General features: G+C 37.9%; 1 pseudogene; it reads left to right on the plus strand.

The window, feature by feature from the left end:
* LOC132232605 (large ribosomal subunit protein uL4-like) overlaps positions 1-6,889 on the plus strand; it is a 96,809-nt pseudogene extending 89,920 nt beyond the window's left edge.
* Positions 6,890-12,342: the final 5,453 nt, after the last annotated feature.

Here is a 12,342-nt window from a genome sequence, read left to right on the forward strand (position 1 = left end):
CTCCCTCCTTCCTCTGAAATAAGCCCAGGAGCCTCCAGCCCCTGGGACCTCCCCTGGAATTCTACTCCACACTGAGGAACCCACACCAGGCTGAGGCTAATAGTACAAGTGTCCCATCTTTAAAAAAAGCCTCTTTCCCAGCATTAGCTCCTGGTGTTTATCCCTAAAGGGGGAGGCAGCCCCCAGCAGACTGGCAGCTGCCCCTACACCCTTCTGGCAGGAATTTCCAAGCAGGTCCTTCAAGATACAGGTACCATGAAGGTGGGGGCACTGCAGAAAAAAAAAGTATCCAGAGAATTATGATAGGTGCCTAGAGTAGTGAACAATTGCAGGAGGAAAGGCAAGTATTAGCCCTGAGAAAATAAAAAAAGATTATAAATAAGGACATATAATCTTAGCAGGCTCCATGTCTCAGGTGTGAATAGCATTTGCCTGGGCATGATGGTGCAAACACTTGGTATTGATAGCAAAGCGGTCATGTAACTACATTGGCAGGTTGGAGTTGGAAGGAAGAGTACAGCGGTTACAAGCAGTAAATTCTCATCTTCCACTTTAGGAAGCCAAAGAAACTATCTAACATTGAAAAAAAAATCAAGAAATCCTACCATCTATATTAATAAAAGGGTAATATTCTAATTTAACTGGATCGACCGGACATCCTACTTCCTTCCGGACAAAGCCATGGTGGCAAGGGCTGAAGCAGAGGTGGTTAGGGGTGATCAGGCCAGCAGGAGAGCAAGTAGTTAGGGGTGATCAGGCCAGTGGGGGAGCAAGCAGTTAGGGGCGATCAGGCTGGTGGGGGAACAAGCAGTTAGAGGCAACATCAGGCTGGCGCAGGGGGAAGCAAGCAGTTTGGGGGTGATCAGGCCGCAGGGGAGAGAAGTTGGAGATGATCAGGCTGGCAGGGGAGTGGTTAGGTAGTGATCAGGCCGGCAGGCAGAGGCATTTAGGGGTGATCAGGCAGGCAGGCAGAGGCGGTTAGGGGCTATCAGGTAGGCAGGCAGGGGAGCAGTTAGGAGCCAGCAGTCCTGGATTGTGAGAGGGATGTCTGAGGGTTCCCAGATTATAGAGGGTACAGGCTGGGCTGAGGGACACCCCCCATGCACAAATTTTGTGCACCAGGCCTCTGGTATATAATAAAGAGCTATATGCTAATTATACTGAACAGCTGAACGACCTTCCAGATAAAGCTGGGGCTGTGTGGGCTGGCCGAGGCTTCAAGGGGCTGCGAGGGCTGAGCCCCTTGCATGAATTTCATGCATCAGGCCTCTAGTAGTAATATAAGCATATTAGAATGTGGAAGTAAACACCAGAAGAAAGTGTTTTTAATGTCAAAAATTGTTGTGTTGAGCAGAATTTTGGAGTAGGAAGAGGTGAAGACTGCTGTTTTCATTATATGCCTCACACATATATATATGCACACACATTAATTACAATAAAAAAATAAATGAGGGAAAAAAGTATCCTTTGTAGTCTCTCTCCTTGAGACTTACACATTTGTCTCTAATTCTCCCCTTTCTATGGTACACCTTCTCATTCCGTAAACCATTCTCTCATCCTGTCAGGATGACAAACTACATTGGCCACTGGCTCCTTCCTGAAAATTAACCCTAGAGAACTAGAGGAAAACTTGGATTTGAGGAATTAATAACAAAAAATAAAATGCAATAAAACACTATGAGAAGTCCCTGGGGAGTCTGAAGACTCAGGAATTATTATATGGGAGATGAGTGAGGGGTGGGGAGTAGAAGGGAAAGGAGAGAAGCCTTCAGCCTGGGAGATCAGCAGCCACAGGTGACTGTGAGAAGAGAAGTAAAAGAACAATGTAATGTCCTGCTCTCATCGCTCCCCAACAATCAACAGCCTGCCAATCACTGTGGAAACAGGCAAGGGGCAGGAGGGTACAACAAGGAGAGATGAAAAAGGTGGATGTGTATAAGCCAGCTACTCTTTGATGTTCACCACTGAACTCACCCACTCCTAACCTCCAGAGTAAGGGGAACAAATCCATGGAGAGACTCTTCTGGACAGTTTAAAATGGTAAATACAGTCATAGGGTAAATACACCCTGCTTAACAATGGGAATACATTCTCAGAAATGCATTGTTAGGTGATTCGCTGAGTGCACTTATACAAACCTAGGTGGTAGAACCTACCATATGGTATAGCCCATTGCTCCTAGGCGACAAACTGTACAGCATGTTACTGTACAAAAAAAACCACAAGACTAAATGAAGCACAAGAGAAAATGATGCAATCAAGAAGCGGAAGAGATATATGAGGCTTCTGCCAACATAACACAGCATTCTGTTTTACAGGAACCTTTTGTTTATAAGTAGAAAGACTACACTCTAAAATAACAATTAAAAGTATAGTAAATAAACCAGTAACATAGTCATTTATTGTTAAGTGTTATGTACTGTACATAATTGTATAAGCCATACTTTTATATGACTGGCAGTGCAGTAGCTTTGTTTACACCAAGATTGCCGGGAACATGTGAGTAATGTGCTGTGCTATGACATCACTAGGTGATAGGAATTTTTTAGCTCCAATGTTATCTAATGGGATCGCCATTGTACACGTGGTTCTCCGTTGATCAAAACATTGTTTTGGCTGTATACACTAGGAAAGTTATTTGTGGAATTGGCCAATTGGAATAATCACCATCAGTTCTTGGCCTTTGAGGCTCTCTTTCCTGGCTTTAATTCACCTACGTCAACTGGAGGTTGGGCTATAGTCATTTTCCAACATACTATACTGGTAACCATGTGTAGTAACTGATACACATGGAAAGAGGAGTTTGAGGGACAAAATAACTAGAAATCCATGTAAGTTTAACTACTATATAAGAAAGCAACAAATTCAACAGTGTAAACCATCTAAATAGAATTATGGAAGGAGATGGAACAAGAAATTAAAATAATGAAGATGAATATATTAAGAAGTGAGGGCTGATATCAGCAATATGAAGCAAGAACAAGAAAAAAAGGACCCACTTGAGTACTAAGTATGAAATTTGTAATAACTGAAATGAATAAAACAACAGATAAGAAATATAGCAAGATGAATAAGTTGATGCATAAATCAGTGAGTCTGAAGATCAGATGAGAAACTCCTGGAAGTCAACAGGAAAGTGTAAAAAGATAGAAAATACAAAAGAAAGCTGGGAGTTATGGAGGCTGGGAGGAAAAGTGCTGGCAAGTGAGCAGTGAGTTTGTGCTGGTGTCAATTTGGCTGAACTACGGCTCTCCAAATTCCTTCTCCTGTACATTTTCAGTTATGATGGGCTGTAAGCCAGATCCCGTGATCTTATTGTATTTGATGGTCTCTTGGTTATCTCTGAAAATTTTTAAAATTCTTTCCATATCTTTTTTTTTTAATTTTGTTCTGATGTTTCTAGGTTTGGAATTTTCCTTATCTCCTATTAATTGTTTCTATTTTTCTCTATCTGGGTACAATAGTCAGAGTTCAATCAGAGAAGCAAAACCATTAGGGTGTGTGTGTGTATGTGTGTGTGTGTACACAATAATATATATATATATATATATATATATATATATATAGACACACATACATATGAGTTCACTAAATTATTTGTCTAGTTAAGAGAAATATACAGATATTGATAAATTTAAGAATTATTAGGAATAAGTAAACATGAGTAAGTATCTTAAGGGCAGCCACATGTGAATAGAACTAGAATAATTTTTGAGCTAGCAGAAAATAAAGTGTAGTGAATTAAAAATATGAGGCATGGCCCAGCCAAAGTGGCTCAGTGGTTGAGTGTAACCTATGAACCAGAAGGTCACAGTTCAATTCCAGGTCACATGCCCTGGTTGTGGGCTCGATCCCCAGTGTGGGGCGTGTAGGAGGCAGCCAATCAATTATTTCCTCTCATCATTGATGTTTCTCTCTCTCTCCCTCGCCCTTCCTCTCTGAAATCAATAAAAATATATATTTTAAAAAATGAGATATGGTAGGAGAAATCATTCCTAATATAATAGTAATTACAAGAAGCGCAAATGAAGTTAACTCACAAATAACAAATACTCTCTGATAGTATTAAGAAATAAAAATAAAATACAAAAATATGTTGTTTTTGAGAAACATCCTTAAAACCAAAAGATTCAAAAGGTTGAAAATGAAAGAGTAAAAGGCCAAAAAACAAAAACAAAAACAAACAAACAAAAAACACCCATGAAAGAAATCTGGAATTCCAATCAAAATAGCTGATAAAAAAGAATTTAAGCTAAAAGATAAACAAAACAATAAAGGGCTAAGACATAATCTTCACAACATATGCATGCAGTGAATAATAGGTTACAATAACTGACAGCATACAGAGAGAAATATTTGCAGTTTTTAACACCCAGCTATCTAAAATGTATAATTAGTAGGCTTATACTATTACTTATATTGTTTAGATCTTAGATAGGAATGTTCTAATGGCATGCTATATATAATATATATCTTTTGATATGTGTGTTATAAAAGTTCATGCAACAAATAGTAAATACATATTTTAGGAGTATGTACATAGTTATGCAAATTTTTAGGCTTAACAGAGGTCTCAATAAAGTTTTCAGGAACAATATCTTGTAGATTACATCTTCCAAACATAATAAAATAATAGTAGACATGAGTAACAGAAAATTTTTAAATGTCCCTTATTTTAAAAATACTATGTTACTAAATAACTCATAGTTTAAAAATGAAATTATAATCAAAATAAAGAAAAAATCTAGAATTAAATGAATGTGAAAATACAAAATGTATGGGACATAGCTAAAGCAGTATTTAGAAAAGCATTTATACCTTTAAATATACTTATCAGGAAACAATAAAAGTTTAAAAGAAATATGCTCTGCATATAAGCATAACCAATGGACATAAGACACTGGGTGATAGGGGAGGCTAGGGGACTGTCTAGGGCGGGGGGATAAAATGGATACATATGTAATACCCTTTGTAATACTTTAAGCAATAAAAAAAAAAAGAAGAAATATGCTCAGCATCCAACTGAATAAGTTATAAAATAGAACATCAAGGCAAACCCAATGAAGAAAAATGATATAATAAAAAAGAAACAATATAATATTTTTTTAGTAAAGGAGATTAATAAGACTAAAAGCTCTGTTTCTGAAATATTACCAAGACAAACCTGATAAGTCTCATAAGAAAAAGAGCCAACAAAAGTAAATAAAATAGGGATAAAAAAATAAAGATAAGGGAATAATTACAGATTTAAAACGCAAATGTAAATAAAGTGGATAAATTCCTGGAAAACATAAAATGCCAAACTGGTAAAAAAAGAAAAAGGGAATTTAAAATAGACTCACAAGAAATGCAATTGGTAGTTACAACTCCAGTCTTTTCCTGTGGGAGCCACTGGGGTGAGAGGAGCGAGGCTCTCTCCTCTCCACACCAGGGCATGTGCTCGCCCACTGATATCAGCGTACTCCGAAAAGGGGGGATCATCTGGCAAAAATGTCACTTTGCCTGCTGTGTTCCAGGCTCCCATTTGACCAGATATTGTGAATTTTGTTTACTCTAACTTGCGAAAAAACAATAGACAGCTGTATACTGCCAGTGAACTGACAGGTCAGGAAATCAGTGCTGAGTCTTGGAGTGCTGGCAGAGCTGTGGCTCAAGTTCCCAGAGTTCGAGGTGGTGGAACTCATCGTTCTGGCCAGGGTCCTATTGAAAATACGTGCTATGGCCCTGACCGGTTTGGCTCAGTGGATGGAGCATCGGCCTGCGGACTCAAGGGTCCCAGGTTCGATTCCGGTCAGGGGCATGTACCTTGGTTGTGGGCGCATCCCCAGTAGGAGGTGTGCAGGGGGCAGCTGATCTATGTTTCTCTCTCATCAATGTTTCTAGCTCTCTATCCCTCTCCCTTCCTCTCTGTGAAAAATCAATAGAATATATTTTTAAAAAAAGAAAAAAAGAAAATACATGCTATGGGGGCCAGATGTTTATATCAACCAAAACCTGGTACCATTGGCACCAGAGGGAACACAACACAGAAGCAATATACTGTCTACTCTGTCCTTCTGTCCTGGCTGCCATGGACTTACCAGCACTGCTCATGTCTAAAGGTCATCATATTGAGGAAGTTCCTAAATTTCCTTTGGTGGTTGAAGATAAAGTTGAAGGCTATAAGAAAACCAGGAGGCGGTTTTGCTTCTTAAAAACTTAAGGCCTGGGATGATATAAAAAAGGTCTATGCCTCTCATCGGATGAGAGCTGGCAGAGGCAAAAAGAGAAACTGTCGTCATATCTAGAGCAGGGGACCTTGCATCATCTATAATGAAGACAATGGTACCATCAAAGCCTTCAAAAACATCCCTGGGATTACTCTGCTTAATGTAAGTCAACTGAACATTCTGAAACTTGCTCCTGGTGGACATGTGGGCCATGTCTGCATTTGGACTGAAAGTGCTTTCCACAAGTTAGATGACCTATGACACTTGGCATAAAGCTGCCTCTCTCAAGGGTAACTACAACCTTCCCTTGCAAAAGATGCTTAATACAGACCTTAGCAGAATCTTGAAAAGCCCAGGAATCCAGAGTCCTCCATACATTGCGGTGCAAGAAGATTCTTCTCATAGTCCTGAAGAGGAATACACTAAAACACCTGAGAATCACATTGAAGCTAAACCCATATGCAAAGACCATGCACCGGAACACCATTCTTTGCCAGGCCAAGAACTGTAAGTTCCAGGTGGATAAAGCAGCAGCAGTGCTGAAAGCCAGATCAGATAAGAAGGGGCTTCCAGGCAAGAAGCCTGTGGTAGGGAAGAAAGGAAAGAAGGCTGTTGGCCTTCTTATTAAAGACAAACAAACAAAAGAACAGCAAACAAAACTCCATCCCAAAGATCTCTAGACCTGGATGCTTTTAAAAGGACTCTATCGTTTGGAATCTCGGAAGGAAGGTGGGAGAGGGTGGGGGGTGGGAGGTCATCAACCAAAGATCTTGTATGCATATACTAGTATGCATAACGCATGGGCGAAGATAGTGGGGTGGTAAGAGCCTGGGGTGGGGGTGGGAGGGGGGGATGGGGGTGGACTGGAGGGGTCAATGGGAGGAAAAAGGGGACATATATAATACTTTCAACAATAAATGTTTAAATTAATTAATTAATTAAATAAAATGTACTCTATCTAATTTTCAAGTACACAATTCCAATGTTATATATGTTGTTCCAGAAAACGCAAAAAAGAAACAATAATTCTCAGTTTGTTTTATGAAATTAATACAATCTCATTTTCCTTCATGTTTCTGGATTTAAGCCATGGTTCAGAAAGTTTTCCTCATGCCCAGGTTATATAGGAATTCATCCACCTTTTTCCTAGTACATATATGGTTTCATTTTATTTTTACATTTATGTCTCTGACCCATTTGGAATTTATTCTGCCTATACTATAAATAATAGATCCAATTTTACTCTGTTCCCTTATGGCTACACACAGTGGTGTGCTGATGCTGGCTCATGCCAGTTCAAGAGAGCTGATTGTTAAATTTTCAGGAATGTTGTGAGCTGACTGCTAAGCAAAGCCATTATAACCAAATAGATTACATAAACTTACAATGAAATAAATCATGTCAAAAACAAACCTCATCACCTTATAATTATTTTAATATACACTGAGTGGCCAGATTATTATGACCACCTGACATTTGTAGGTAAATTAGCTATAATTTCACGCTGAAGTTGCTAGAGGGCCAGACCATTATAAATAGGGAAGCAGGTTGTTTACCACGACAGTAGAAGTGATTTTTCTCTGAAGATATGGGTAAACAACGCGATTTAACAGCCTTTGAACATGGGATATATTTGAACGTGAGTGGCCAGATTATTATGACCACCCCATCAGTACTTCGTTGGGCCACCTTTTGCCTTCAAAACTGTGGCGATTCTTCTTGGCATTGACTCCATGAGATGTTGAAAGGTGATGTGAGGAATCTGACACCATGCCTGATGAATAGCACTGTCCAGTTCTGTGAGGTTTGATGGTTGTGGAACCAACTGCCTGATGGCTTTTTTCACTTCATACCACAAATGCTCAATTGGATTGAGATCTGGTGATTGTGGGGGCCACCTAAGCAAGGTAAAGTCTCCCTCATGTTTTCGAAACCACTCCTGCACAATACAAGCACTGTGGCATGGCGCATTTTCTTGTTGGAAGAAGTCATCTCCATTGGGATACGCCATCAACATGATAGGATGAACTTGATCAGTAATGATACATAGGTATGTTGTGCTATTCAGACGTTGTTCCACACAAATTAAAGGGCCCAAACCATGCCAGGAAAACATGCCCCAAACCATAACACTGCCCCCACCAGCTTGAAGGGTTGTACTCATGCATGTGGGTTGCATGCTTTCATGCTGTTTCCGCCAAATTCTCACTCTGCCATCTGCATGATGCAACTGGAAACGTGATTCATCTGACCACATGACTTTTTTCCAATGCTCGACTGTCCAATCCTTGTGTTCCTGTGCGAATTGGAGACGTTTTATCTTGGTAACTGCAGACAGCAAAGGTGTTTGAACAGGCCTTCGGCTTCCATATCCCATACGATGCAGTGTACGGCTAATTTGCCTACAAACATCAGGTGGTCGTAATAATCTGGCCACTCAGGTTGTATAAATATCCCACGTTCAAAGGCTGTTAAATCGCGTTGTTTACCCATATCTTCAGAGAAAAATCACTTCTACTGTCGTGGTAAACAACCTGCTTCCCTATTTATAATGGTCTGGCCCTCTAGCAACTTCAGCACGAAATTATAGCTAATTTGCCTACAAACGTCAGGTGGTCAAAATAATCTGGCCACTCAGTGTATTTTACTATCATCAAGGGTCTTGAGATTATTTACTTCTACAGCATCCATATGATGGAAAACTATAGAATGGCATGCTGTTGTACATCTCAATTTGATATTAAACAATATACTAATAGCATAAAATTAGCTATGATGGAAGTATTTACAGCATAGAAGTTGGCAATGCTAAAATTACGGCTTAATGTATTGTTTTTGTTGACTGTGTTGAACAGGAATTACTATGGCCAGTAGGCCAAATTGAGCCTGTCACTAGTTTTTATAATTAAAAATGTATTGGAACATGGCCACACCTATTTGTTTGCATATTATCTATGGCTTCTTTTTGTGCTATAATGGCAGAATTTAATAGTTCCAATAGGTACCACATGGCCCAAAAAACCAAAAATATTTTCTATCTGGCCCTTACAGAAAGTTTGCCAACTCATGGTCTAGATTTAAGAAAATGAAGGAGAAAATGTTAGCAATATAGATTATTCTTAAAAGTGCATTGTGTCTATAGTTGCTACATTGTGAACGGCACAAAAATATTCAAGAAATAATCTTCCAAAATTTAAAAACTATAATCTGATTCAGCAAAGAACTCACATCATTGAAAAATAAGTCACAATTGAACATTGTGTCTCTCATTTCACTTCCTTATTCATTAATGTAAATAAAAATATCTACCTACATTCATGTGAAAGTACACTCACCAACTGTGACCACAGATTGCTTATGGATAAGAGTTTGGCAAAAAATCAAGGAAAGCATTCTGTGAAAATCAATTAAATATATGGGGTTTACAATTGTAAATTTCATTACTATTTGTAAATTGCTTGCTAAACATTCTTTATATCAGTAAATTTTATAATATACATATGTGTGTGTTAAACATATTTACCAGCCCCAAACTGGATACACAGCATCTCAATTTCATTTATAAAAAATGTATGCTCTAGTTTAAAGTGAATACAATGGAACCATTATCTATGACACCTATCCAGTTATAAAGCAAGGAACAATGTTTTAATAATTTGGTCAGTTGAGTTCTATTAATAAACATTATGCTATATTTTCCTAACTTTGCCAATATTTTTGTGACCACAGTCTTTTCTTTATTATTAAAAATACTTTTTAAAAAAATGTATTTTCCCTTTTGATTTGAGATGCGGTCTTTATTATATACTAAATTTCCATATGCAATTTTATCTATTCATTTTTCTAGTTTGTTCCATTAGTCTGTATGTCTAATCATGTGTCAATATCAAATTACCCTAATTATAAAGGGTTAACAGTTTGTTATAATGTTTGGTAACTGCATTCTCTCACCCATTTGCTCTTTTTTGTTGGGGTATTTTAGCTATTCTTGTTTATTTGTTCTTTCAGATAAATTTTATAATAAACTTGTCTAGCTCCAGGGGTGGGGGAATCTAATGAGATTCTTATTGGGCTTTAATAAATTTATAAACTAAAATAGGTAAAATAGATATTCAATATGTTGAGTTTTCCTATCCAAGAGCAAGGCATATTTTTTCATTTGTTGAAATTGACTTTGGTAACTTTCAGATGTGTTTTCCTCATACAGGCTTTGGATACTTCTAATCAAGTTTTACCTTGGCACTCTTTTTTTAATATCATGAAAGGGATACTCTCCTTCATTACATTTTATAATTGTTTTTGTTTCTATTATGAAGGCTACTGATTTTTAATGCTAATTTTATAAGCTGCTACATTATTAAAATATTTTATTGTTTGAGGTCATTTTAATTAATTCTTTTGAATTTTCCAGATGTAATATTGTGTCATCTGAAAACAGAGTTTTAACTCTTCATTTCCAATTATTATGTCCTCCAATTGCTTTCTCCTATCTAATTACAATGAATAACAGGTTCAAAATAATTTTATTTAAGAGCAGAAATTGTGTTACTGATTCATTTTTAGTCCCTGGCTTATGTAGTAAAGTCTTAATGTCTTCTCATTAAGCCACATGTGAGGCTGGGGCCATTATTCAGCCTACTACACTTCATAAACTGTGTGTGTTCAATTCCCACTTGAGGCACATATCTAGGTTGGAGGTTCAATCCCCAATCGGGAGGTAACTGATCGATGTTTCTCTCTCACACACATCAATGTTTTTCTCTCTCCCTTTAAAAATATATCCTCAGGTGAGAATTAAGTAAATTAGTAAATATGAATAAAGTCTATTTAAAAAAGGAAAAACATACTGAGGCATCACTTTGCTCCTGTAATTTTGGCAGACATTGGAAAGCTGGGTCATGCCAAGTGTTGGTGGAGAGGTGGGGATATCATGCTTATTAGTGAGCACGTAGACAGATGCACATTCTGTAGCACAGTCTGGTGAATCTTGATGTCATTTGGTCCAATTAGGTGGCACATATCTAGAGCCCATCCCTGAGTATCTATCACAAAGATTGTCTCTCACACATCTATAAGGGGACATACAGGTGGATATTTCCATGTAGTTTATAAAAACAGAATTGGAGGCTATCTGGGTGCTCATTACCTGGAACAGGGGAGGAGAAGGTGGATGGATGAAGTATGGTGACGTTAGCAGTTAGAAGACCACAGACCTTTAATATAACAAGTATATTAAAAACACACTGAAAAAAGAAAGATATAGAATGAGGTCCTGAACACAGTATCACTAAAAGTAAATTTTGAATATATGTACTCCCAAAGAATACATACAAATAAAAGAATCTACATTAAATACATTGGAATAGTTCCCTTTATGGGAGGAAGAAAGTGGGGGTAAAGATGTGAATAAAAATTTTAATAAAGAAAAATAACTAAATTAAATAACATCTTTGTATAAACCAATGGTGGTATTATGCCATAAACTGAGGAATGTGGTTAATTTAAACTTTTGCCCCTGAGATCCAACCAAACAAAGATAGATGATAGATGATTAGATAGATAGATAGATAGATAGATAGATAGATAGATAGATAGATAAAGAAACCATTCTCTTTCCCATTATGGACACTGAAATACCACCACTACCACTACCACCCTAGAGAGTTCCATTATCAACCCATTTAAACTTAGTCTTATATGAACTTTGAAACTTTTTTACAAAGACTTTTCTTTCAGGATGTAAATACCATCCATCCAATCATCCACCCTAATCTCAGTAGGTCCTCTCTCACTTTTCACACCTTGTGCTGCAATTTCTCATGGCTCCCCTGCTCATAACAACCTAATATGAACTATCCAAATGGGATAATAAGGAAGGGTCTTCTTACATAGGGGCGGGGGAAGCACTATAGAAAGAAATAACAGGATGTGCAAATGTAAGGTGGCAGATAGAACACAGCTGGAGAACTGCATTTAGACCATTTAGAATCCTGGCAATACCATAGTTTAAAATGAGAAATGGGAGCTCTTATAGATAATCTGCAGAGGGAGACAAGATCAGACCAACTCACAGATGATCGTAGGTGAGGCCAAGGAGATTGAATTTAGACCTGAGGCAAACTCAGAGCCACTG

This window comes from Myotis daubentonii, chromosome 4 (genome assembly GCF_963259705.1).
Source record: "Myotis daubentonii chromosome 4, mMyoDau2.1, whole genome shotgun sequence".
NCBI lineage: Eukaryota > Metazoa > Chordata > Mammalia > Chiroptera > Vespertilionidae > Myotis > Myotis daubentonii.